This window comes from Pinus tabuliformis, chromosome 6 (genome assembly GCF_031772625.1).
Source record: "Pinus tabuliformis cultivar Carrire ecotype Pingquan chromosome 6, CPIR1, whole genome shotgun sequence".
NCBI lineage: Eukaryota > Viridiplantae > Streptophyta > Pinopsida > Pinales > Pinaceae > Pinus > Pinus tabuliformis.
In genome coordinates, this window is record NC_142292.1 from 1,934,997,885 (window position 1) to 1,935,023,090 (window position 25,206).

Below are 25,206 nucleotides of genomic sequence, written 5' to 3' on the forward strand. Positions count from 1 at the left end.
CTCTAGGGGTAGGAACAACATGTTTAGGGACTTTGGATCCCTAAGATTATTGACATTTCATGCTTCATGCTGTAAGGCACAAAAATGTCTATAACAGTTGCCCCCTAAAGTATGAGGTCGTTTATCGGGTGAAATGCTTTATCAGGAGGATCCGAAGTTCATTCAATCGCTGAGAGGTGCCTTGTAATAAAATACAATACAATACATTATTTTTCATTCTGCTTTCATGATCTAGCTGAGGCGGGCATTCCCATGCTCAGCTTTATAAATTCATTTTGGTACATAGAACAGACGATCGTCTGATGGTAGACTGATAATTCTCTGTTGAAATTATCATCCTTTGAGTAGGATAATCATCTGCTGCAATGATGTACATATCAAATGTCTTTATATTTCCTGAATATATATCGCAGCCCGGATGGATGAAACTAGATCCGGGGTCTTCAAACTCGTTCCATCTTCACTCTAAGTACAAGTCGATCCATGTGAGAATTGTGCTGAAGTCGAACATGGAAAGACATCGCTTGATTACCGGTCAATAATGAAAACCGTTAACAAGCGCGAGAGGAATCACCAATAATGACAATGACCCTCAAGGTACTGCAGTACAATTCACGTGGTGTGAATAAAGGACTTGGCGTCGAACACCACGCAAAATCTTCTGGTCGAAGGTCATTGATGTATACCTATCGCCGGAAGTGAGAAACTTGCCATTGAGGCATGCAAGCTTCAAAGTACTGAGGGGTGTGTTCCTAGATCAACTTCTTGGATAATGAGCTGAAGTCGACAAGAAGCGATCCATCAAAGGAGGGCCTTAATGAATCCCACATCAGTGACACGGAACGGAGTTAATGATTTTAGTGGAGGTGAAAACAATCTGTGAGATATGATTCAGGGTGGCGATCATGGGTGGATGAAGGATAATGTATGGCAGTGGATGGGACACAGTTGACTCTTTCTGAACAACATCTCTTGAACATATAACGACACTGATGTGATGGATTGGTAGCATTACCCCAAATGTGGATGGTTTGGCGAGGACCATGGTGATGAGACCGGTGAATGAAACAACCCAACCCGATGTGATACGGAGGACAAAGTGTCATGTTCAAGAGCGACTTGCTACCATTAAAGCTTTGAGGTTCTCCCAATTTTTCCCCAGTCATTTCTGACCAATACCTCTTTATTTTTGTCAAGCTTGAGGAGGATAACATATGCTTGTTCTATAACCTGCCCTTCGGGCAAGCCCATCGCTATGTTTTAACGAGCCTAGCGATAGGGAAACTCGTTCTCGTCTAAAGACAAGTTTGTCGCTATTTAATCATTTTAACGAGTCTAACGACAAAGAAAACTCGGTCCTTTTCATTTTTAGAGAGTCTGAAAAGGTACAGAAAGTTAACTCCAAAATTCCTTTTTTGTCATCTAATCCCTTAAGTCCGAAAAAGTATAAAACAATACAGAAGGGATGAGTTTTCGATAACTTTAACGAGCCGAATAAAACAAGCGCTCGACCTTTTTGTGTAATAATCCCTCAGGTCCAAAAAGATTAAAATCTAGAGGAGGGATAGCTCTTCCGATCACTTTAACGAGCTGGAAGGCGAAAACTCGGCAAAATTTTCATATTTTACGAGTCAGGAGAAAAGAGCTCAAAGAAGACTCGTCTTTTGAGGAACGAGTGATAAACAGGGATAGCAGCAGATTCCAGGTACAGGTTGGAAATTTCCAATCACGGCAGTGTCACAAGGATGGCTAGGTGAAATCACTCTTCGCAGCTGTTCCTCAAAACGGGTAAACAATCATATGGGGGTGAACGATCGGCCAAATGAAATGGAGGTGGCAGGTGCAAACACAACCAAGGCTTTTTATGGCTAATAAATTTACGATCACAATGGTTATTTACCGGAATATGTTCATTTTTTAATGAGCTTGAACTCTGGAGGAAACTATTGCTCACGCTTTTCTATTTTTTAACGAGCATAGATTCCACGGTAAAACTGCTCGATCTTATGTTTATTTTTTAACGAGCATGAACTATGTGCTAAAACTGCTCGGATCTCGCTTTTCTATTTTTTAACGAGCATAAATTCCGCGGTAAAACTGCTCCATATACCAGTCATAAGATAAGAATGTCTCCTGTGAGATAGCTATTTTTTATGGAGCTTTATCTCACGAAGCTATGCTCCTAATGTGGCAAAGTTTGACCTTTGCCCCATATCCTTTCTTTATGCAAGTTTGGAAACGGCTAATCCTAAGAGTTTAAAGGGTTAGACCTACAGGTTTAAAGGGAGGACCTAAAAATTTAAAAAAATAAATAGTCGTCCCTTGCTTGCACTCCAAAAGGTTGCATGCCCCCAGGTATAAGACAGAGTTTCAAGGTTACCCCTACTTCTTTCCGCCAAAACTTTCGTTTCACCGAGAGAGGCATACCACTTTCTGGTTACCCAAAGACTGTTTTGTTAACACCATCAAACGAAAACATTTCCTCGGCACTGTCTACCGAAGCAGACAATGGTGAATGACCTTTGTCAAACAAGTAACCTTAACAAAAGAATCTTGTTCCAGAACAACCCCTCTTCCATCCACGGACGGGGTACGGACTAGTCATATTCTTTCGCGGAAATTCTATCTTATACCCAAGGTTTCCTCTGCCTGAAGCAGACCAGGATGCATGCCCCCTGGGTTCCAGTCCCATCTTTCCGAATCACTCGCACTCATCGGGAAGGAGGACTGGGGGTGGAGACATTTCTTGGGTGAATAGACCATTGAGGGTTGGTATGTGACTATTTGCGATGCGTGATCCCGGAAATGAAAGTTGGTCTACGAGCTTGACCTTTCTTCCTTCGTGTGGAGAACACATTACTCTAAAGAGTGAGGAGACTATAGCTCCCATGCAATATATATAGTCTCGTCCAAGGAGTAGGTTATAATCCAAGGGTCCTTGAACGACCATCACGTTCATTTGAACGGTCTTCCCTTTCAATGTAACAGGCACATTGGGGAGGATCCCTAATGGTCGACTGGTTCCTTTATCAAAACCCGAGAGATTTCTTATCTCAGGCAAAAGCTCCGGGGAACCCAGTGCTTTCCAAGCAATAGAGGAAAGGATACTCACAGATGCCCCTTCATCAATGATAGTTCCAGCCATTACCATTCTGTAGATTTGGACTATGATTCTGAATGGTATACTGGCTGGTAACCGGGGTCTGCCTAGTTGGTTCCAATCAAAGGATACAACCAGGTTGCTTGGTGGTGGGACCGAATACACGGCCGGATATGACCCTGACGATGTTCCTTCCTGCGATAAAGGAATGGGCGCATTGTCCTGATGCTCATCAGAGTCTGTGTTGATGAAAAGAATCTGGATGGTGTCATCCTTATTCTCTTCAGTGAGGGTGTCATTTGAAGATGAATCTTCAGTGACGGTGTCATTTGAGGATGAAACCTCTGAAGGAAGAACCGGGTCAACTGCCGTATTGACCTTTAGACTTTCGTCTGGTCTGGATTCAGTAGGTTCATTTTCAATGACTGACGCTTCAGCTGACCACTTGAGTGGGCCAGCTGTATTTTCAACCAACGAAGGACTTGGCACGAGTTTTTTGTATCCAGGAGGAAGTCTCAACAGTGAAACCAGACGATCTTCCAGAACTCTCTTCGCTTCGTCTAAGAAGGGACAACGGTGGATGGCGTGATCGCCTTTACACAGTTTGCAGGGGGATCTTGCCCCCCCTCTTTGTCTTGAACCTTCACTTTCGCTGGTTGACGGTAAGCATTCAACATGGCTATCAGAGGTTGATGCTCCCGAATTGTGCAAATGAGGTGACCAGTCCCTTAGTATCCAGGGAATACAGGGACAATCCTTATGGAAGTGGTCTCCTCTACATATGACACATGGCGATTTAGGCCTGGTCTGTGCTATCTGTGGATTTTTGTCAGATGTCTTTTGCTTGCCCCCAGTCGCCTTAGGCTCCTTCTTCTCCTTCTCTCTCTCCTTCTTCTCCTTCTTCTTCATGGGAGCTTGGCTTTTGCCGGCTCTACCTTGCGAAGATGAAGGATCGGAGGAAGAGTTATAGGAAGTAGAAGGCTGGTGGGCAGCTCTAGACTGATCTAACTGTTGACTCGACTGTTCAGGAACCATGGTGTTCTGAACTACATTGGTTGAGAATAGCCAAACAGGCAGGCCAATTGTCAGTCCTGGAAGCGACAATGTGGCCATGTGGGGCGCACCAACTTCTCCCCAAGAGGAGAATGGACTAGGATTTCCATCATGTAGAATTCCTTGGTTGGGGCGTTCCATGTTCTCAACCTAAGATCAACGCGGGAATAAGAGGTGATTATGTTCCGTTTAAAATAAATTTTATAACGACGCTTTAGACACAACTTGCTTTTTCACTTTTTAAGAGTCGAGACAAGGCTAAAGATGACTCTAGTCTCCTTCGATGTTTTAACAAGCCCGAAGTGACAAATGCTCGGATGGACTTTTTCAGTTATAGAGTTTGAAAAAGGCCAAAAGAAACTGCTCTGGAGTTCTAGGCAGAGGGTGTGCCAAACTTTTCGCAAAACCACAGAATACGTTTTACGGTACGAGTGGTTGATCTTCGTGAATGTTGTGTTCACTGCATTGCGATCAGTAGGGCGGCCGACACGGTTTCCTATGGATAAAGGCTTTGTTCCTATAGGGGTCTCCCAATATATACGCGACGGTACGTGGGAGCACAAGTCCGTATTGATACTTATCGCTTCACCGTGGAGGAATCACCCAACCACTCAACACTAAGATATCACGTTTAACGACGCCGGAACACGTCTCTAGCTTAGACCTCTATGTGTTTGCGTTATGTTTCAATGCGTTGTTATGTAAATTCAATTTATTTTAAGGTTGATCTTGTTTAGCAGTTTGCCTTTATGGATCACCACGAGATGTATAGTAACACTCCTAAATGCAGTCTAAGATGATAAGCAAGCTTTTCAATCTTTCAACTTTGAAAATCTTAACTACTGAGGGAAAAGAAAGACAACATCTTTTCACACAGATCATAGAGCACACACTAATGCACTTTTCCCTAAATCAACATGCAAACTGTCATAATGCACATGCACAATGCAAGTATTTCTTTTCTCTTTCTTAATGTTTGTGCGACACAAAAAGAAAGCTGTTGTATAACTTTGAATTCAATTTCGAGTGAAAGCAAACAAGCTTGTCCAAAATCAAAAGACACCTTAAGATTTACTTGTTTCGACACTAGAAGTATATATAAATTCAAACCATATGACGAAAGTGAAAGCTCAATTAGCTATGAACAGCAAACAAACTAACTCTTAAGATCAAAACGACACTTTATCACAGGTCTATATCTAAGAGGCCACAGCAAGACTAGTTCACTTTCGTTATGGGAAACTGTAAATGATACAAGAAATACACAAAGAACAAATACAGTTTCTTTATACAACCGAGGCGGAATAGTGGCAAGGAAAGTTGGTTTCAGATAGGTACATTGACTGGTAACAGGCAGCAAAAACAAGGGTGAAAACAGGGCAAGAAACAGCAGGAAACCCCAGTAGCACAAGGCAAGACTGGTTCAGCGCAGGTGGCACACTGTCAGTTTGAAATTCAGCGCAGGTAGCCCCTTCGGGAACTGCGCTGAAATGCAGACAGCCTTCACACAGCCTGCACTGAAGAACGAAACTTTCGTTTCTCTTGGTTTCCGGGTCACAGATTGCTCAAAAATTCACAGTTTTTGGCCAAATCAGAAGCTATCAGTCAAGTACACACTAAGGGATGAAAAGGAGGATGAAAAGCTATCACTAAGAGCTTATTAGAGTCCTTGTGGATCAGCTCTTCAAATCATAAACTTGCCCAGAAACGGAGCTAGAGTAGCTGCCCTCTACTTTGCATTTGAAAGATCCAAATGCAGTTCGATTCGGTACTCCCTGTGTTTATGAAATGAATAGCAAAAACACAAACAACCAACAAGATACGATCCCCAGCGGAGTCGCCAATTTGTTGTTGGGAAAAGTATCCAATACAGAATGACCCTATCCCACTCTAAGGGTGATAGTACCTCAGCAACAACTGAATGCAAAGCTATTCAAGATTACTTCTTTATGAGATGTAAGAGAGAGGAGAAAGAGATCCACTAACCGTTATCTTCCGCTAATGATTGATCCAATCTTCCCTCTTTGCTGCTTGCTCCCAGCTCCTTGCTCTTTCACTGGCCCAGCTACACCAAGATCCTGCAAAATAACAAGAGGGGGAAACTACAAGAAGCATACATTCATAATTGATTCAAGGATTAGAATGAATCATATACAAGCATCAATACGCCATTGAGACACATGCATATAGAAGAACCTCAAATGCTTTATTAATGGAAGAAGTAAAGTTCTGAGAGTGTTACAACCATAAGAGGCCCAATCCAGCAACACCTCCCAGCAGAAAGAAATATCCTCTTCACCTCCTTCAAGCAAATCACCCAATAGTTCTATACTCAAACCAACAGCACTTCCTTACATTCACAAGATTCCAGCCCCCCTAGACCTCATGAGAGAGCTCTATATATAGGAGTTTTGGAGAAAGGATGAGTCAGCTTGAGGCTGGCATGAAGCTGACTAGTGTCCTCTCCCACTTCAGTTATTCTTCAGTTCTTGAGTCCACTTGGAGTTTCTTGCTTCCACTTGGAGATCTAGATCTTCTTACTCATCACAAGGCGAATTCCCTGATCCAAGTGTCATTTTGGAAGCTTCCTGTGCATTTGACACCTTGAGGAATGACTGTGCCACTTGGCCAATCTCGCCCAGCGCAGGTAGCCTTCATTGCTTTTGACATTCAGCGCAGGTACAGAGTGGAGCAGTTGACATTCACCGCAGATGCTCAGTGGAGCAGTTGACATGATCTAGAATTTGCTTGTTTTTGAGTGTTTTCAGGTGGAGAACTGATATTTTGTGCTGTGGTTTGCTGACCTTGTTCCTCTAGGGGTAGGAACAACATGTTTAGGGACTTTGGATCCCTCAGATTATTGACATTTCATGCTTCATGCTGTAAGGCACAAAAATGTCTATAACAGTTGTCACAATATTACTAGCTTTAGGTAAAGTACATGATGAATTCATGTTGAAAGAACTTGAGAAATGTTGGGATATCACAAGGTGAAATTTCCCTCATTTCGCTAGTAAAATATGGAGTGATTTGTTTCCAAGAGTTTTTCTATCATGGTATCAATATTAAAAATCTCCTTGCAATCTCTCATTTCAATCTCCTTTCAATATTAGCAAGAATACTCTCCTGTAATCTTTGTTTCACTTATTCATGGATCTCTTGCATGGCTATAACAAAATATTCTCCTGTTGCACTCCTTTTCCCTACTCTTCCAAAGTTTATGAGTTCTTGCACTCATCTTGGATGCATTCCATGCATAATCTGATAAGGACTTTGATCAATTCTTATATTTGGAGAATCATTATAAGAAAATTTGGCCTGGGAAAGTAGTTGATCCCACTACTTTGGATGATCTCCAACCAAGATTCTCAAGATATTCCCCAAATTTATATTAACTACTTCAGTCTGCCTAGGGTGATAGGATGAACTAAATTTCAAATCAATTCCAAGATTCTCCATAAATTCCTCCATTAATGTCCCAAAAATCTGGTATCTGTATCTGAAACAATGTCCTTATGTATTCCGTATAAACCACAGTACTACACACTAGGCATAATAACATATTCATAACTAGCATAATAGCAAAAAAAATACCAAGGAAACAACACTCATAATACATATTCATAAGTAACATAATAAAAACATAAATACCAAGGAAACAAAAATCATGTTATCCACATATAAACCAGTGTAATACTCATGAAATAACAAGGAGAAGTGACCTCATATTAATGATGCAAAAGCCAACTTGGTATGGGACTACCACATTCCACCTGACGGTATACATAATTGAGCCAATTAGCCAGTCACCCCGATTCCATATTCCAAGCATGAATGTCGAATCTCTTAAAACACATCAATCAAAACCATCTAGGGCTTCCAGAGGCCAAACCAACTCAACCCATCAAACAGAGATTCCACCTCATGGTCAGACATCACAAAACCATTGTCAAATTGGTATCTAACCAAGCCTTCTAGGGCTCCAGAGTGTTTGTTCCAACCCAGCTTATAGGACTAGTATCTCAACCTACGGCTGCTACTGGGCTCCACAACATTTGTCCAACCAAGTCTATAGGACTAGTAATTCAACCCACCACTTTTCTGGGCTTCCAGAGTGTTTGTCCAACTAGGGCTTCTAGGACTAGTAAGTCAACCCACCAATGGCTTCCAGAGCATTTTTCCAACCAAGGCTTCTAAGACTAGTAACTCAACCCAAGTTGTTATAGGGCTACGAGAGCATTTGTCCACCCAAGGCTCTAGGACTAATAACTCCTAGAGCCTTATTGCTCAATTTTATTTCTCTTTTGATGATAACTTTTTCTCTAGAAAGTGCATTGGACTATCGTGGTCTATCCTAACTTTAAAGTACCTCCTTATGAGATATTATCTACATTTTTTATTACATGTAAAATTTCTTCCATTGTTTTTTCATATGTAGATTTCATCAAGTATTTTCCTTGAATTGTTCACTTTCAAAAGAAAAACGTACCTCTTCTTTTGTTAATACTACTACAATTTCTTCTCTTGATGCATCACATTCTATTATGAATGTTTTACCAAAATCATGTGTTTCCCAAATTGGTGTAGAAGGCGGAATCCTTTAAGAGAGAGAATACCAAAGTAGCCTCACAATCATACAAATGATTTTTCATCAAGACAGGTATGAGTGGGTCCACAATGCAAGCATAATATTTTTTTAAAATTCAATAATATCTCGTGAGTCAAAAAAATCCTCTAAATCTCTTTATGTTAGCAATAAAGACCATTTTGTAATAACTTGGATCTTTTAAGGGTCCACCTTAACTCCTTCCTTTGAAACAATATGACCCAAATACTCTACTACTTATTTCCCAAACCCTATTTATGATATTTTTACATAAAATTGATTGTTCTTAAGAATTTGTAGAACTTTGTCCACATGCTTAATATTTCTTCCCTTTAAGAAAACCAACATAAAATTTCTAAGAAAGGGTTGCAAAAAATTGTTCACAAGGATTTGAAAAGTAGAAGGATCATATAGTCAAGCCAAATGGCATGACCAAGAACTCATTGCACATCATGTGTTCTAAAAACAATTTTTAGAATGTCTTCATTTCTTAATTTGATTTGGTGGTATCTGAATTCAAGATCAAGCTTTGTATAATAATCCACTTCGTAAAGCTCATTTAATAGCTCAATAATGATGAAAGATATTGAAACCAATGCCTCTTGAGTCATTCAAGCTTACTGAGGAAACTACGACCATTGAGGTAGTTGTGAGATTTTTCTCTGACCTCCAAAGGTGCAAGACTCATTTGAGGAACTAGATACTAGAATCCCAATTTTTGTACATTGTTTCATCACAAATGTTCCATTAACTACATCATTCATACCAAATTGCAATATTTGGCTTGAGGATAAGCCAAATATTAATGTTGCAGGGATATTGGCACAAGGGGAATATTGAAGTTTTGAAAGTCTTAACAAGTCACAATAGATGCGTAAAGGAAAGGGATGTTGCACTAAGTGAAGGAAATACACTCCACAAAGACATATTGCATAGGACTCTACACAATTGAGTAGGATATACTCTGCAGGCATATGATGTAGCATGAATACCTGTAATGAATTGTAAATCAATTGTATTGATCTTGTAACCAACTTATAGGTAGGTTAGTGTGATCCCCACATAAAGCACACTTATAAAATGATGTAATAAGAGAGAGATAGAAGAGGCATATCATTTTGCAAGAGATTATTTTTTCATTGTAGAGTTCTTTCAACGTTGCAGAGCTCTATAAGTATTCTAATAGAGGTTAGACTTGTTAGCTATTTTTAATATATAGATCTCAATTTTGAGAGGAATTAATGAGAGATATATTTATTTTAAAATTTTATAAGTCCTTTTTGTCCTATTGAATGTATTTTTAAGCTTATTACTATAATATTTTAAGGATTTTTAAAGAATGTTGATATGAATGTTTAAATGTAATTGTAATTGTGAATGTTTACTTTTGATTGAAAGGTTCTCATTGTTGGCCTATGTTGGGCCGTGAATACGACCACTTTTTAAACACTTATTTTATCCATTTTTATTCTTCTTTACCATTTCATTTAATTATTTAAATCCATTTTATAATGATTTATGCTCTTATGGATTAATATTATTTATTCTCCTTCATTTCTAATAAATTGATGATTATGCATGATTTTTTCAATGATAGTTTTAATAAATCAGTTGTAACATTATTCACCATATTTAGCCTCCAAGATAATTTCCAGATTGAAGATTTGATCATTAAAAGTTCCAACTTAGAAATTCGTTGGAATAAGAAGTGACAGTTTTGCGGTTGAGATTCTGAGAAAATGAAGCAGAATCTGGAAAACGTGGAACATTGGTTTTGTCCAAAACGGACCCAATTAACCTTATTGAAGGATGGTTTGACCAAATTCAGCTTTTACTAATAGAAACGCAGGGTTCTTTGAGCATGATTTTCTCATATTTGTTGTTGCGGTCGTCCTCCAAATCTCAGCTGCAAAGCCAAATTCGCCTTGCTCTTATTGAAAGATAGATGGAAATATATTTTCTTGTTGATCAATTGATTAGAAGCAATCCAATTTTGTAATAGAAATCATGTTGTAATTATCTTTGTTGTAACTTCTCTCTGATCTCTCTCTATTTAAATGAAAATAGAGATCAGAGATGGGAATGGAAGAATGATGGAAAAATGAGGGAGAATTGAGGATGTAGAATTGGAGATTCAAGAATGATGGTGGATTATTCATGATAGGATAGGGATTGTTGCATGTTGTAATTCTCAAGCTTTTGCTATTGTAATGATTTCACAATTTGATGATTAATATATGATTTGGGAGTTGCTATTCATTCACTTGATCTCAGGTAGCCCAGCAGCATCCGCTAGCGGCTAAGGGTTCAGCCTCTGGTGGATTGTGTTCTTGCTTTATATTATATATGTAGTTCATGTGTGGTTTTCATTATCAGCTTTATTTAGTAATCTGGTATGTTCTGTTATTTTACATCACAGCAGTTACGTAATCTCATTTTCTGAGACAGAAATATCATATCGACTTTGCAACGCATTGCTGTTTCTTTAAGTGCTGATATATTTGGTTTTTATAGAATACTGTTGTTGTTCAATTACAGAGTGTATGTGTTGTAACACTTATTAATTGGTATTACTGAATTCATCTTAGAGATTATATTTCCTTGCGATTGTTGAATCTATTGACATTGCTGTTCCATTATAAAATACAATCGTATTCTTTATAACTAAGACTTATAATTGGATTACCAGATCAGATTACTATTAAGGTGTGCCATGTGTTAAGTTATTGTGCATTTGTATTTGGATTTCAAGCGCTGTACCATATTCTATCATTAATTAGTTGCCATTCTATTTCCATGTGCTATTCGATTCATCCTTCAAGATAGAAGATTGCTATTTGATTTCTGTAGGACATGATTGTTGCATTTATTTTTGTAGATTAAAGTGGTGTTGTTTATAAGAATTAGTTGTCATTACATTTCCTAGCTGCTGTTCCATTTCTTGTTATTCGCATTATCTTTGCTTTGGTGTGCAGAAGGTCTGAGATTGTAGTGAACATTGACATATGTTGTCTAGTTCCCAGTTTGATGATCTTTCTTTTGAGTGCCTTTTCAATTGTATCAATCTCTAGAGGAATGAGTTATTGCTACTGTATCCTCGATTGATGTTTGCTGAGTGAATAGTTGGATTTCAGAGCATTTGAGTTTATGTTGTTGTAGTTAGATTTCTTTTCAAGCATCCATTTACTTTTAAACACTATACTACAAAACATTACTCTTGAGTAAATAGCCACCTCAGAATGAGTACACTTTTGGAATAAAAATTCGTCCCTGGGTTAACAATTAATGTGAAGGTAATTAGGAGTTAAAAATGCACCTTTTTATCACTCGACATTTTGGCGCCGTTGCCAAGGAGAGTGTAGCCATTTTTAAAGAGTAGTGTGCATCTGATGAGTGCCTGTTAGGAAAGAGTTGGGTATTAGAAATGGAAGGTAAGAACCTGCGTACGGAGTATGTAGAAGCCTTGCTCCCCCTCCCGTTTTCCAACAGAATTGTTAACGAACTTAGGGTAAATGTTTGAATTTTTGTGTGAATGACTAAAAAATAGAAATTTTGAAAAACAAATCTCATGATTTTTATCAAGTGGTGATGTAAGCACCACCCATTTCACTAACCAATTGACAGGAACATTTGAAGAAAGAGCCTCAAAGAAACACATGAAGAACATCTTCTATTATGGTAAGAAATGGCTTACATTTCTACTTTTGAATTTCCTATCAAAGATCTAGGAGGAGTGACACAAATGCACATAATTGCCCCATTGTCTCTAACAAATTTTCATGGCTTGACAAATGAACATCCAGCTACATTCTTATTTGAGTTCGAAATACTTTGTAGAGGATGTGATTATTACACTAACGATCAAAGGTTGAAAGTGTTTCCTCTTACTCTAAAAGGAGCAGCTCTCCGATGGTTCATGAGCCTAGGTGGGAATTGCATCCAAAAATGGGAAGACATGAATAACATATTCTTGAAGAAGTACCAAGACTATTGTAAGGCCGATGAAGATATTTTCAATATGATACAAGGGGAAGATGAAAGCTTGGAGGACTATGTAGATCGATTTCAATACAACCTTCAAAAATCAAAGCATAAGCATTTGGAAAAAGAGATCTTAAAAACACTTCTTCTTAAAGGAATCAAAGATGAATTTTTAGAACTCTCAGATTTGATAGGAAAAGGTGATGTTTTTCAGTTATCATATGATGATGTTTGTGAGTTGTGCATAAGGTATTCAAGAGGAATCTCCAAGGCTGGTAAGAATCCTAGAGATGTTTGTTCTTTGTTTTCCAAATCTGCTACAAGAATAGGAGACATAAGAGCTGAAATCAATGCTTTATTTGAAAATTTTAAAGTTGATTTTATTAGCTTTCTAAATGAAAAATTGGATGTTTTGCAGGTTCATAAAAATCAAGAATTTGATCAAGTGTTTTGCCCTCATGACTGAAAGGAGCATCCCATAGATACTTGTTCTTCCTTATCTAGGATGGAAGTATCATTTCAAAGAGATGAGGAAGCTGCAACAAGGTCAAAACCATGGAAATCATGGCCTACAGGTATGATTCAAAACATTTCCTCTCCATTCTCTTACTTGCATAATCCATTATGTAATACTCACATGTTAGAGCAGCCATGTCAATCTCAATATAACCACCACCAATCTTGTCTACAAGTTTGGCGTGATTCACCTTATGATTACATGACTACTCTCCCTCATCTTGTAGCACAAACATATTCTCCATATTCTCCACCAGCTCTTCCACAACATCCTACTTGCATATCAAAATCATTCACTCAACCCAATAAACCACATCATCACAATGCTCCATTCCCTACACATTTTCCTTCTCAACTATTTCCACACCCTCACTACAATAAACCAGTACAACATGCTTACAATGTTGAACTGCAAAATTTACCCACCCTTCTCAACCATTCTATCTCACATGTGCCATTTGAAAAAACTTACAATGAGATTTAGAATGTTTCAAATTCAAAAATTGTAGAAGCTATGGAAGAAAATGAGGTTTCTTTTAGTTTGCATCAACAAACCATTTTAAAAGCTGAAAAAATTAATGATATGATGGCTGTGGGAAATCAAGAAAGTAAAGGATATATTGAATATTGGTTTCACTCCATCATTTGGTTGCAACATCACTCTATGCTTCAACAATTTTTGATACTATTTTTTCAAGGAAAGTTGGCTTCTCATACCCTAATATTCATTAATATGCATTTTTCAAATTTGGGTATGTGCATACATGAGGCCTTATTTCTAAAATGGTTCCACTGGAAATACTCTTATACATAAACATATGCGATTCTCAAAGAAGAGTAGTATAGTGGAGAAAATAAAATAAATAAAGAAATAAAACAAACACATTTTTTTATTTTTGTAAAACTAGTTGTTTTTTGTTGCAACACGCTATCAAAATCAACATCGGTGATAAATCTTTTTTTTTAACTCATTTGTGTATGTAGATGAATTATATTGGAAATAACAGTTCTACAAACACTCATTTTCATTTTTATCACCAATTTGAAAAAATGCTTGAATATCTTTTTTTTTGGCTTGCGGGCTTGATGAAATTTTCGGAAAAATAGTCAGGACAGTCATGTTTTAAGGGACCAAATGGCTATATTTTTAAAAATGTTTCTATCCTAAGTATCCATTGATTTATAATTTCCAACCCAATTTGAATCACTCAATTTGGATTTGAAACGAAAAAGTTAGAACCGAAACATTGACAGGGTGTCTAGCGGGTACCTCAGGAACATAGTTGGGACAGTCGGTTTTTGGAGGCCTAAATGAATGAATTTTTAAAACTTGTATCTATGGTAGATTCCACTATGAATATAGTTTACAATTCAATTTGAATCACTCATTTTAGATATCGTATGGGGAGGTTATGATCAAAATACTGACTGTCTATCGTAAATCAGCACCCTTAAAACTATGTTTTTCCGGCTGTTCCTTAAAGTATTTGACCTATTAATTCTTCTTGTCTTCAAGACCTGCTTCTATTGGAAATAAATAAATGAACCTACCTTAATTTTAAATTTGAATCATTTGAATCTGACATCAAACAAAAAATTTATGCTTGAAATATCAACTGTTGGTCTAAGCTGGGTAATCGAAAATGACTCTATTATGCAGGTTGTTCTAACTAAAATTGACATATCATATCATTGAAATTTTAAAAACATGTTTCTATTGGATATACACCTTTGAATTCTCTCTCATATGGCTTTTGAATCACTCAATTTGGACGAAAAACAAAGAAGTTGTGATTAAAACACTATAGGTTAGCATGATTGGCCACTGCTCTCTCGCAGGTAACAAATAAATTTTACTTTGTTATTTTCTCCATGGATATGTTCTACAGAGTAACTAATTGTTAGTTTTTTGCATAGTTCTTGGATTAGGGGAGCCCGTGCACCTCTCTTTCTCCATGATTTAATGTTTTATTTCAGGTAGATACTCATTTTTTGCAGGTCCAGGAAAAATAAAGAAGGTCAATTTATGGACGGTGATTCTTGAAAGAAATTTTAATGAAACAAAAGAATTTCATCCAACTCATTACCGAATGGATTCATAATAAAAGAAATGAAGAATTGATTTCCATTTGAAGATTCATGTCATGTCTTTGCTGTCAAAACATTTTTCAAAGAGATCATTTTTTTTACATAATATCATAGCTGTTGTAACTTAATTTATTTATTTACATACTGTTTTTAAATAAAATGTTGTTTCTTTCCTGATTTCTCTTATATTTTGTGTTTCAAGTGTTGCTTCATTCAAACTGTAACCTATCCTCAGCGTCAATACAGTGAACAGCTAATTCATTCTTTGTGTGTTTGCATTTTATAATTGTGCATTTTGTTGTTCCTTTTCTGAAGGGACAACATTTGTGTGCACTTTTGTCATTTTTGCTATTCCTTTTTCAAAGGGACAACATTTTCATTTTACTGTTCCTTTTCCAAAGGAACAACACCTTTTGGGTCAACAGTTCATTTTGCTGTTCTTTTTTATGGTTCATTTTGTTGTTCCTTTTTCACGGTTCATTTTGCTATTCCTTTTCCACGGTTTATTTTGTCGTTCCTTTTCCACGGTTCACTTTGCCGTTCCTTTTCCACGACTCATTTTGCTGTTCCTTTTTCACGTTTTGCTATTCCTTTCCGAATGGAACAACACTTCTGCACTTTCACGTTTTGTTGTTCCTTTCCGAATGGAACAACACTTTTGCACTTTCACTTTTTGTTGTTCATTTCCAAATGGAACAGCACTTCTGCACTTTCACGTTTTGCTGTTCCTCTCTAAATGGAACAACACTTCTACATTTTCACGTTTTGTTGTTCCTTTCCGAATGGAATAACACTTCTGCACTTTCACTTTTTGATGTTCCTTTCCAAATGGAATAACACTTCCGCACTTTCACATTTTTGCTGTTCCTTTCCGAAGGAACAACGCTTTCACATTTTTGTTGTTCCTTTTCAAAGGAACAACATTTTCCCATTTTTTTGTTCCTCTTAAGGAACAACACTTTTTCACATGCATTTTTTTGCTATTCCCTACAAGGAACAACACTTTTTCGTGTGTATTTTTGCTTTTTGGTGTGCATTTCCTTTGCTATTCCCTACACGGAACACCACTTTTTGAGTGTTTTTGCTGTTCCTTTAAAAACGCAACACTTTGGGAGTATTTTCAAAAGCAACCCTTTCTTCCTCTTGTGAGATTATTCCTAAATCATCTCATCCACATTTTACTAATTCCCTTTTATGGTATGAAGTACACTATTTTTATAAGGACGAGAATTATGGATTCTATTGAAGCGAGTTAATATCGTTCACATTTGATCTTTAACAAGACAACTCCTTGATGATAGATTCTTTTCAAAACAGACACAATTATTTATATAATACTTTACTGCATTGTTTTCTGCTGTACATGATATTGATTGATCATCTTAATACCATGCTGGTTCCACCCTTCTTGGTTATAATCTTCTCTATCTGTAATAAATGAGATTATGGGCATATTTTTTCCTATTGAAATGTTCAACTTCTTCCACCATCCCTGCTCTTAACGAGTACTGAGCCTCCCTCTTTTTATCATAAAAATGTGTAATAACAACAAAATTTTGTTCGCAAATGGAGGATAGGGGATCTCATTACGAGCCAGCCTACCATGTTCATAAGGCTGTAACAAAGTGACACTCCCATTATGGCCACCACACCAGGGTTATGATCCATTGGATAGCCAAATTATCTTTGGAACAGGAGGTCTCATCACGAGCTGGCCTGATCACTTTTGCTACATCCCAGTGAATGGCAACGTGGTTATCTGGTTACCACGCTAGCACACTGATCTCTTCTGTATAACAGCACTGTAACTCTCCATTTATAAATTGAGGATCCCAACTCATATGGGTTAAGAAGCAACCCTGCCGAGGCTATGGACGCCCGCTGGCAGCAGAGGCTCTGCTTATGGTATTGAAGTCATATTTTATCGTCAATTATTACTATAATACCCTTTTCTTATTTTTTCTTTCTAATAGAGAAGTTATTTCCTTAATTTTTGTTGTTTTGAACCTTTATGCATGAGAAATTGTTTTCAGATCAATCGCATCATTTTCCTCTAGAATGCTGTCAGTTAAGCATCTTTTTGGCATATTGCTATCCTTTTTCTTTTCATAAATTATCATCAATCCAAAGCATCCTATCTTTTATTCATAAATATCTTTACACACTCTGCTCTCATTATAACCATAACTCTCACTGTCCTATCATTGATATGTGTACTCTGCTTCTACTGCTATATTGTTCATTCCCTTGCCTTGACGTCAGCATAACACCTCTCATATAATTTATGGTCATGGAATCCATTTTTCCAATTGGAGGGGGGCATGTATGTATTATGGGATAGCATGCGATATGATTACTGCACTCTACCATAACTTATTGATTTGATAACATATTAGTATTTCATGTATACATAAGTTTTTATGATTGAAATTTTTGCATGCATCTTATCTATTTCTATTCAAAACTAACACTATGGATTCAAGAACATTGTATGCAAAATAGTGATTTGTAACAGGAGAACAACAAGTATGGGGGGGACACTCTATTCACAGCATGACCACACTATTGCAACTACGAAAAATGGCTTGAGCAACGCGCGAACGTGAACGATTCTTCAAACTGATGTGCTTGCCTGGATTCCACCTTTTGCATCAATTTCAACACCAACTTTGCCTACATCAGCTTCAACAACTGCCAGTACATATATGTCATTCCACACTTTTCTTTTGGAGGTCAAACTTGAGGTAAAATAGCATAATTTTCTGATTTATTACGAATTTGGGAGAATTTCATGAAAATTCATTTTGAGCATTATTTATCATCATTCATTCCACATCTTTACCACTTTCCATTTTTCAGTGGCATATCATCTTTCGGTTTGAGGGAGTGCCGCTTTTATTCATTTCTTTCTTATGACCATGTCATTCATATTCTTTATCATCCATTGTTATTCTTATTCATTCTCAACACCTCCCTTATTCGATGTTGTTTTATACCAAGCATAGCATTCAGCAGATGGTAGCAACTATCTCTATTTGTTTTCTAGCATTGCATGAGGGAATGCTAATTTTTCAGAGAGGCGGAGGAATTGCTACGCATGATGAATGTTTTCTATTTTCTTTCTCATTTAAGGCATACAATTTCCATGTAGAAATTGATTTCCACATATTTTTAAAACTATGAACTCAATTCTTGTGATCTCTGGAAAACACAGACATATTATTAAAATACACATATCCAGATAATTTCAAGATAAATTGGTTCATAAAATTTCGGAAATCATGCACTCTCACCTATAACCATTTTATTTATATCTCATGATCCGTGCATCAAAATGATCTGATTTTTGGATCATATAGGGATTCATATATTACAAATTTACTTGCCAAATTTCAACAAAATCTGGTTTGTAGTTTTGAGAAAATGGTTAATGAAGTTTGCTGTTACTTATACTATATTTTGTTGCAACTTCATATATACATATAGTTGAATGTCAATGTAAAAATTGTTATGCCTTCATCAATATTGCTAAAATTGAATATTCATTAATTAAGGAAGAATTCATTTGTTCTATCCATTTCAAGAGCTAGGATGAACAATTTTTTTTTATTGCTTGGTTAACGCATGGGTTTTGTCTTTGGGTTGCATGAGGACATACAATATATTCGGTGTGGCGTTGTGTTGGGCCATGAATACGACCACTTTTTAAACAATTATTTTATCCATTTTTATTCTTCTTTACCATGTCATTTAATTATTTAAATCCATTTTATAATGATTTATGCTCTTATGGATGAATATTATTTATTCTCCTTTATTTCTAATAAATTGATGATTATGTATGATTTTAAAAATGATAGTTTTAATAAATCAGTTGTAACATTATTCACCATTTTTAGCCTCCAAGATAATTTCCAGATTGAAGATTTGATCATTAAAAGTGCCAAATGAGAAATTCGATGGAATAAGAAGTGACAGTTTTACGGTTGAGATTCTGAGAAAATGAAGCAGAATCTGGAAAATCCGGAACATGGGTTTTGTTCAAAACGGACCCAATTAACTTCATTGAAGAACGGCTTGCCCAAGTTCGGCTTTTACTAAGAGAAATGCAGGGTTCCTTGAGCACGATTTTCTTAGATTTGTTGTTGCAGTCGTCCTGCAAATCTTAGCTGCAAAGCCAAATTCGCCTTGCTCTTGTTGAAAGATAGATGGAAATATATTTTGTTGTTGATTAATTGATTAGAAGCAATCCAATTTTGTAATAGAAATCATGTTGTAATTATCTTTGTTGTAACTTCTCTCTGATCTCTCTATTTAAATGAAAACAAAGATCAGAGATGGGAATGGAAAAATGATGGAAAAATGAGGGAGAATTGAGGATGTAGAATTGGAGATTCAAGAATGATGGTGGATTATTCATGATAGGATAGGGATTGTTGCATGTTGTAATTCTCAAGTTTTTTCTGTTGTAATGCTTTCACAATTTGATAATTAATATATGATTTGGGAGTTGCTGTTCATTCACTTGATCTGAAGTAGCCCAACAGCATCCGCTAGCAGCTAAGGGCCCAGCCTCTAGTGGATTGGGCCCTCTAGTGGATTGTGCTGGTGCTGTATATTATATCTGTAGTTCCTATGTGGTTTTCATTATCAGCTTTGTTTGGTAATCTGGTATGTTCTGTTATTTTACATCACAGCTGTTATGTAATCTCATTTTCTGAGACAGAAATATCATATCGACTTTGCAACGCATTGCTGTTTCTTTAAGTGTTGACATATTTGGTTTTTACAGAATACTGTTGCTGTTCAATTACAGAGTGTATGTGTTGTAACACTTATTAATTGGTATTACTGAATTCATCTTAGAGATTATATTTCCTTGCGATTGTTGAATCTATTGACATTGATGTTCCATTATAAAATACAATCATATTCTTTATAACTAAGATTGATAATTGGATTACCAGATCAGATTACTATTAAGGTGTGCCGTGTGTTAAGTTATTGTGCATTTGTATTTGGCTTTCAAGCGGTGTTCCATATTCTATCATTAATTAGTTGCCATTCTATTTCCGTGTGCTATTCGATTCATCTTTCAAGATAGAAGATTGTTATTTGATTTCTGTAGGACATGATTGTTGCATTTATTTTTGTAGATTAAGGTGGTGTTGTTTATAAGAATTACTTGTCGTTACATTTCCTAGCTGCTGTTCCATTTCTTGTTATTCACATTATCTTTTCTTTGGTGTGCAGAAGGTCTGAGACTGTAGTGAACATTGACATATGTTGTCTAGTTCCCAGTTTGATGATCTTTCTTTTGAGTGCCTTTTCAATTGCATCAATCTTTAGAGGAATGAGTTATTGCTACTGTATCCTCGATTGAAGTTTGCTGGGTGAATAGTTGGATTTTAGAGCATTTGAGTTTATGTTGTTGTAGTTAGATTTCTTTTCAAGCATCCATTTACTTTTAAACACTATACTACAAAACATTACTCTTGAGTAAATAGCCGCCTCAGACTGAGTACACTCTTGGAATCAAAAGTCGTCCCTGGGTTGACAATTAATGTGAAGGTAATTAGGAGTTAAAAATACACCTTTTATCGCTTGACAGCCTAGTTTTTTTATCCAATATGTGGGTGGGTTGGCCCACCAAACCTAATGTTATATAAATAAATAAAGAAGAGATATTTATTGACGAGTCCTCCATCATTGAGTAGGAAAAAAGAATTGGGTACTATAAAGTACCTCCTTGAAGTCAAGTATCTTCACGAGGATTTAAAATTGACGCCCGTTTACCCTTTTATCAATTTTTAGTCGTAAAATATATATTTTTTTTGTAAAATAAACACATCATTGTTGACTAGCTAATTATTTCGAAAAATGTCAAAATGACGGGTATATAAAGAAAATATAAGTTTCAATATATATATATATATATATATATATATATATATATATATATATATATATATATATATATATATATCAGGGTAGTACAATTAGGACAACGAGCTAGACGAGCTATCCAAAGGAATCCTTACAAAGTCATGAATAAATACAACAAATGCCTAAGACTTTGGTTGGCCATATAGCTACAATTATGCATAAAACTCAAATCTAAATCCCAATACCCAGAGCAAGATGGCATCACACATAAATGCATGAATAAATTTTAGTCACAACCAACCATTGCCTATTCGCGATGCCAAAAAAATGTACGTCAATAGGTCCTCACAAGTCCCAAGATGGATTCAACAACAATTTCTTCACCTTTCCTTTCTGCTTTAAATGAATCATAGTAGTATTTGCTACATATCTGGAATTTTAATATCACTGACCTATCTTCACACACGAGAAATCCTCGAATGTATTTGCAAGTGGTCAAGGATTTCTTTGGGGCAAGCTAATTTAGCTTAAAAGTATTCTCCAGGAAATTAGAAAGCCACCTAGAAATGTAATTATGCCAACATTGATAGATGAAGCTGACGCTTTTTCATCATTTGTATGGGACTGTGGCTTCTGCATGCGCGAGAGGGCACCACAGTAAAGAGCATTGCTAGGAAGAGGAAACTTAGTTTTGTTGTTTATCTCTAGATTCACAACCATTACATATGTTTCCTAACCCAGATATAGGTATCTAGATTTTTGGCTTGGATATTCCACATGCCAACATTATCTAGAGATACTAGAATTGTTGTCCAAACATTGGGGAAAACTTGTGTTGTGGAACAAGAAACTCCATCCCCTTTGTTGTAAGTTCCTCTGCTATCTTCGATCCAATCTCCATATTCCACCCCAAAAACAGAAAAGGCATAGCTATCCATGTGATAACTTCTCACAACTATATCATTATTCTGTAGAATGATTTCCATGAATCCTCTATAGTTTCCATTAATTATCGACATATCAAGATTTGGTGTCCTATTCAATTGTTTCTCTAGGAAACCACGTTTGAAGACTCGAGATAGATTAAAACGATCAACAAGCTTGAGTGGAGTTGCAAGAGCTTGGTAAGAGATCCCATTCAAAGTGCAACACTGTATCCCATTGATAAATTATGGTGGCTTGTTTTTCAACACAAACACCTGAGTGACATTAATCTGTCCATATTTGAATGACCCTTGTGGATTAGGCCTAGCAGCCCTAACAGATACATTCGACCTGATGGATCTTGCTTAGTTCATAGAGAAGAGGCCCTTTTGCCTTACCTTTAGAATTGGAATAATGCAAGATCATCACACCCGTGAAATTGGACCAAATAGTTTTATTAACAAAGCGAGCACTTGCCACCATCTAATAATCAATGCTTGCATTCTGGTCCATCGTCACCAGGAATGAGTAAGACTGACCAACATGAATATCCAAGTTCATGTAATTTTGTTGTGATGTATAGGACCCTTCTATCTCTGCAAGCAACAAATTATGATTCTGGATTCTAAAGTTCAAAGAAGTTGAAATCCTAGCATTGGGTACCCTCAGGTGATAGCTTTTCTTAGGCTGAACATTGAATGTCTTGTACTCAATACCAGCGGGGATTGAATTATTGTAACGGTAGGGCCCTTTCCCATTAAAAGCACTCCATCAGGCATTCCAAGATCCTTGCTACCATCAAGGGATGCTCACAAATCTTTGTGACTCCTTGTATACCAGTCACCAAAAAATATTGTGAAATCTCCATCAGGAGTTCCAAATGGCACTAGGCGATTGTTCACAATAACTCCTCCAAACCCTCATGCTTCTCTATGAAAGTGAAGGTAAGGGAAGTAAAAGAAGCTACCAATTTGATATTTGGCCTAAAAATTATAGGTTCAGTTCCATCCTACCAAAATAGGACAACTAGTTCCAAATACAACAGCTTCCCAAGAATTTCTACGATTTTGCAAACCATTCCAGGTGATCAGAGGTGTCTCATCCAAATTTTTCAAAACATTCATTACCGCATTTCAATTGGTTGTCAAGTTGACCAAGGGTCCAAGATACTGCCCATTAATCCCAATCACCTGTTGCTTCACACCCAGAGGGGTAGCTTCAATGTAAGAAACATTCGATTCATAAAAGAAAAAAGGTCTCCATAGTAGGCCTCTCTAAAGAAAACCCAAACAAACACAAGGAACAACAATATTTTGTAATCCCCCATGGAAGTTATTTTCTTCTTCGAACAAGATTTCTTCTACAGAAATGTAAGCTTCGACATATGATAAAAACCCTTCAGAACCCCAAACTTACATTTTATGAAATGGGTGTCAAGAAAACAACACGACTTTTTTGGAAAGCTCTTTTAGGTATTCAAGACCACTCTGCATGCATTTTATGAGCTATTTACGCGGAGAATGAACATGTTGACAAAACATGATAGCTATTGGTCACCTATAGCAATCGTTGAGGTTCTTCGGAGTTGGTCAACAGCGACTGGTGGTTGTCATTGCGAAAAGACAGATACACAACTTCCCACCCCGCACAACACTACAAAGAGGCAAGACAGAGATTCCACATGTCAAAATCAGATAAGTGCGAGGAGGACGAAAACTATGCTCGCTGATTCACTGCAATGAACAGTGTCTGGACATCAAAAGCCCACATAGAGAACACCTTCAACGTAATTAAAATAGAGTTAAGGGCTAGTTTCATTACTTGAACTATTCAAGAAACATGCGATAGAAAGTTATAAGAAAGACGTTGAGTGTATTCTAACAAATTATTAAAATTTTTGGTTTAAATTCATTATAGGTTTTTCTTCAAATTTTGTGGTTGAGTTGGAAAAGATGAATATTTTAAGGATATTGAATTTATTTTTGTATTTAAAAATATATTTTAAATAATAAAACAATACAATTTGTTTAAAACTAGAAATTGCACTAGGAGGTGCAAAGGAACGTTGAAAGCTCAAGAAGATAAGAACAGAGAACATGGGGGAAAATTGAAGTGTCAGTCATGGAAAAATCCATATCATGATGAGAATGCTCGTGATTATCTTTGCTTCTATGGTCACAAAGCTCATCTATATTTTTTTTTCTCGTGGAAAAAGTCGCAATTTTATTCATAAGACAAAAATAAATTTTGTAGATGCTATAGAGGATATGCAAATGATATGTCCCTATTTTCACAGAAACCATAAAATAGTAAAAAAATAAAAATTCTATTCTTGTCTCCCTTTCCTTTTCTCCACCTTTCTCCATCCTCTAGTATTGGGGGTAGCAGTTACAATGGATAGCTGATTTTCAGTTATAAGTGTGGTAGAGTCCTTGCCCAACTTAGATCCTTCAGATCCATGAGTTCTCTTGTTGCCAGATATTTCCTTTCCTATTGGCTGGGAAGCTTGTTGCTGCAAAGGGTTACTGGGGACTTCCTCTTTCTTTGGTGTGCTATTCTGGGCTTTTTGTTCATCCATTTTTGCTTTATATTATGTAGTCTCCGTTGTTTCTTCTTCTTCATTCAATGGATCTGTATGTTGCTATCCCTTAGGCTTCCTTTGATGCTTCTTGTTCCATTCAAGGATGTTTCTTGCCAATGGACAAGTACCGAGGAGGTGGCCTGTTTGTTGACATCCATGGCATCAGAACGTTGCATTTTTGTAATCCAAAGGTTGTATACATTGTGTATTATTGAAATTTAATGTTATACTTTCTGGTAGTCCCTGGTTGAGGTCTAATTCAACACAAATTCTGGTGAAGGTAAATATTCCCCTTGTGAACCTGTCTCCATCAGTCTTTAAAATTTTTCTCAAAGTATTCCCTATGGCAATTAGAACCTTGTGGTGCCAGAAGTGTAATGGAAGGTTGTGCAACCTAACCCAGACTGGCATCCTTGATACCATTATTGTGTTGGCATTAAAATCTGGAAACCAAGGGGTCATGAAGAGCTC

General features: G+C 36.7%; 1 pseudogene; it reads right to left on the reverse strand.

Annotated features, from left to right (window-relative positions):
- Positions 1 to 21,752: 21,752 nt before the first annotated feature.
- Positions 21,753 to 24,732, reverse strand: LOC149266929 (monocopper oxidase-like protein SKU5 pseudogene; annotated as a pseudogene).
- Between the last annotated feature and the right edge of the window lie 474 nt (positions 24,733 to 25,206).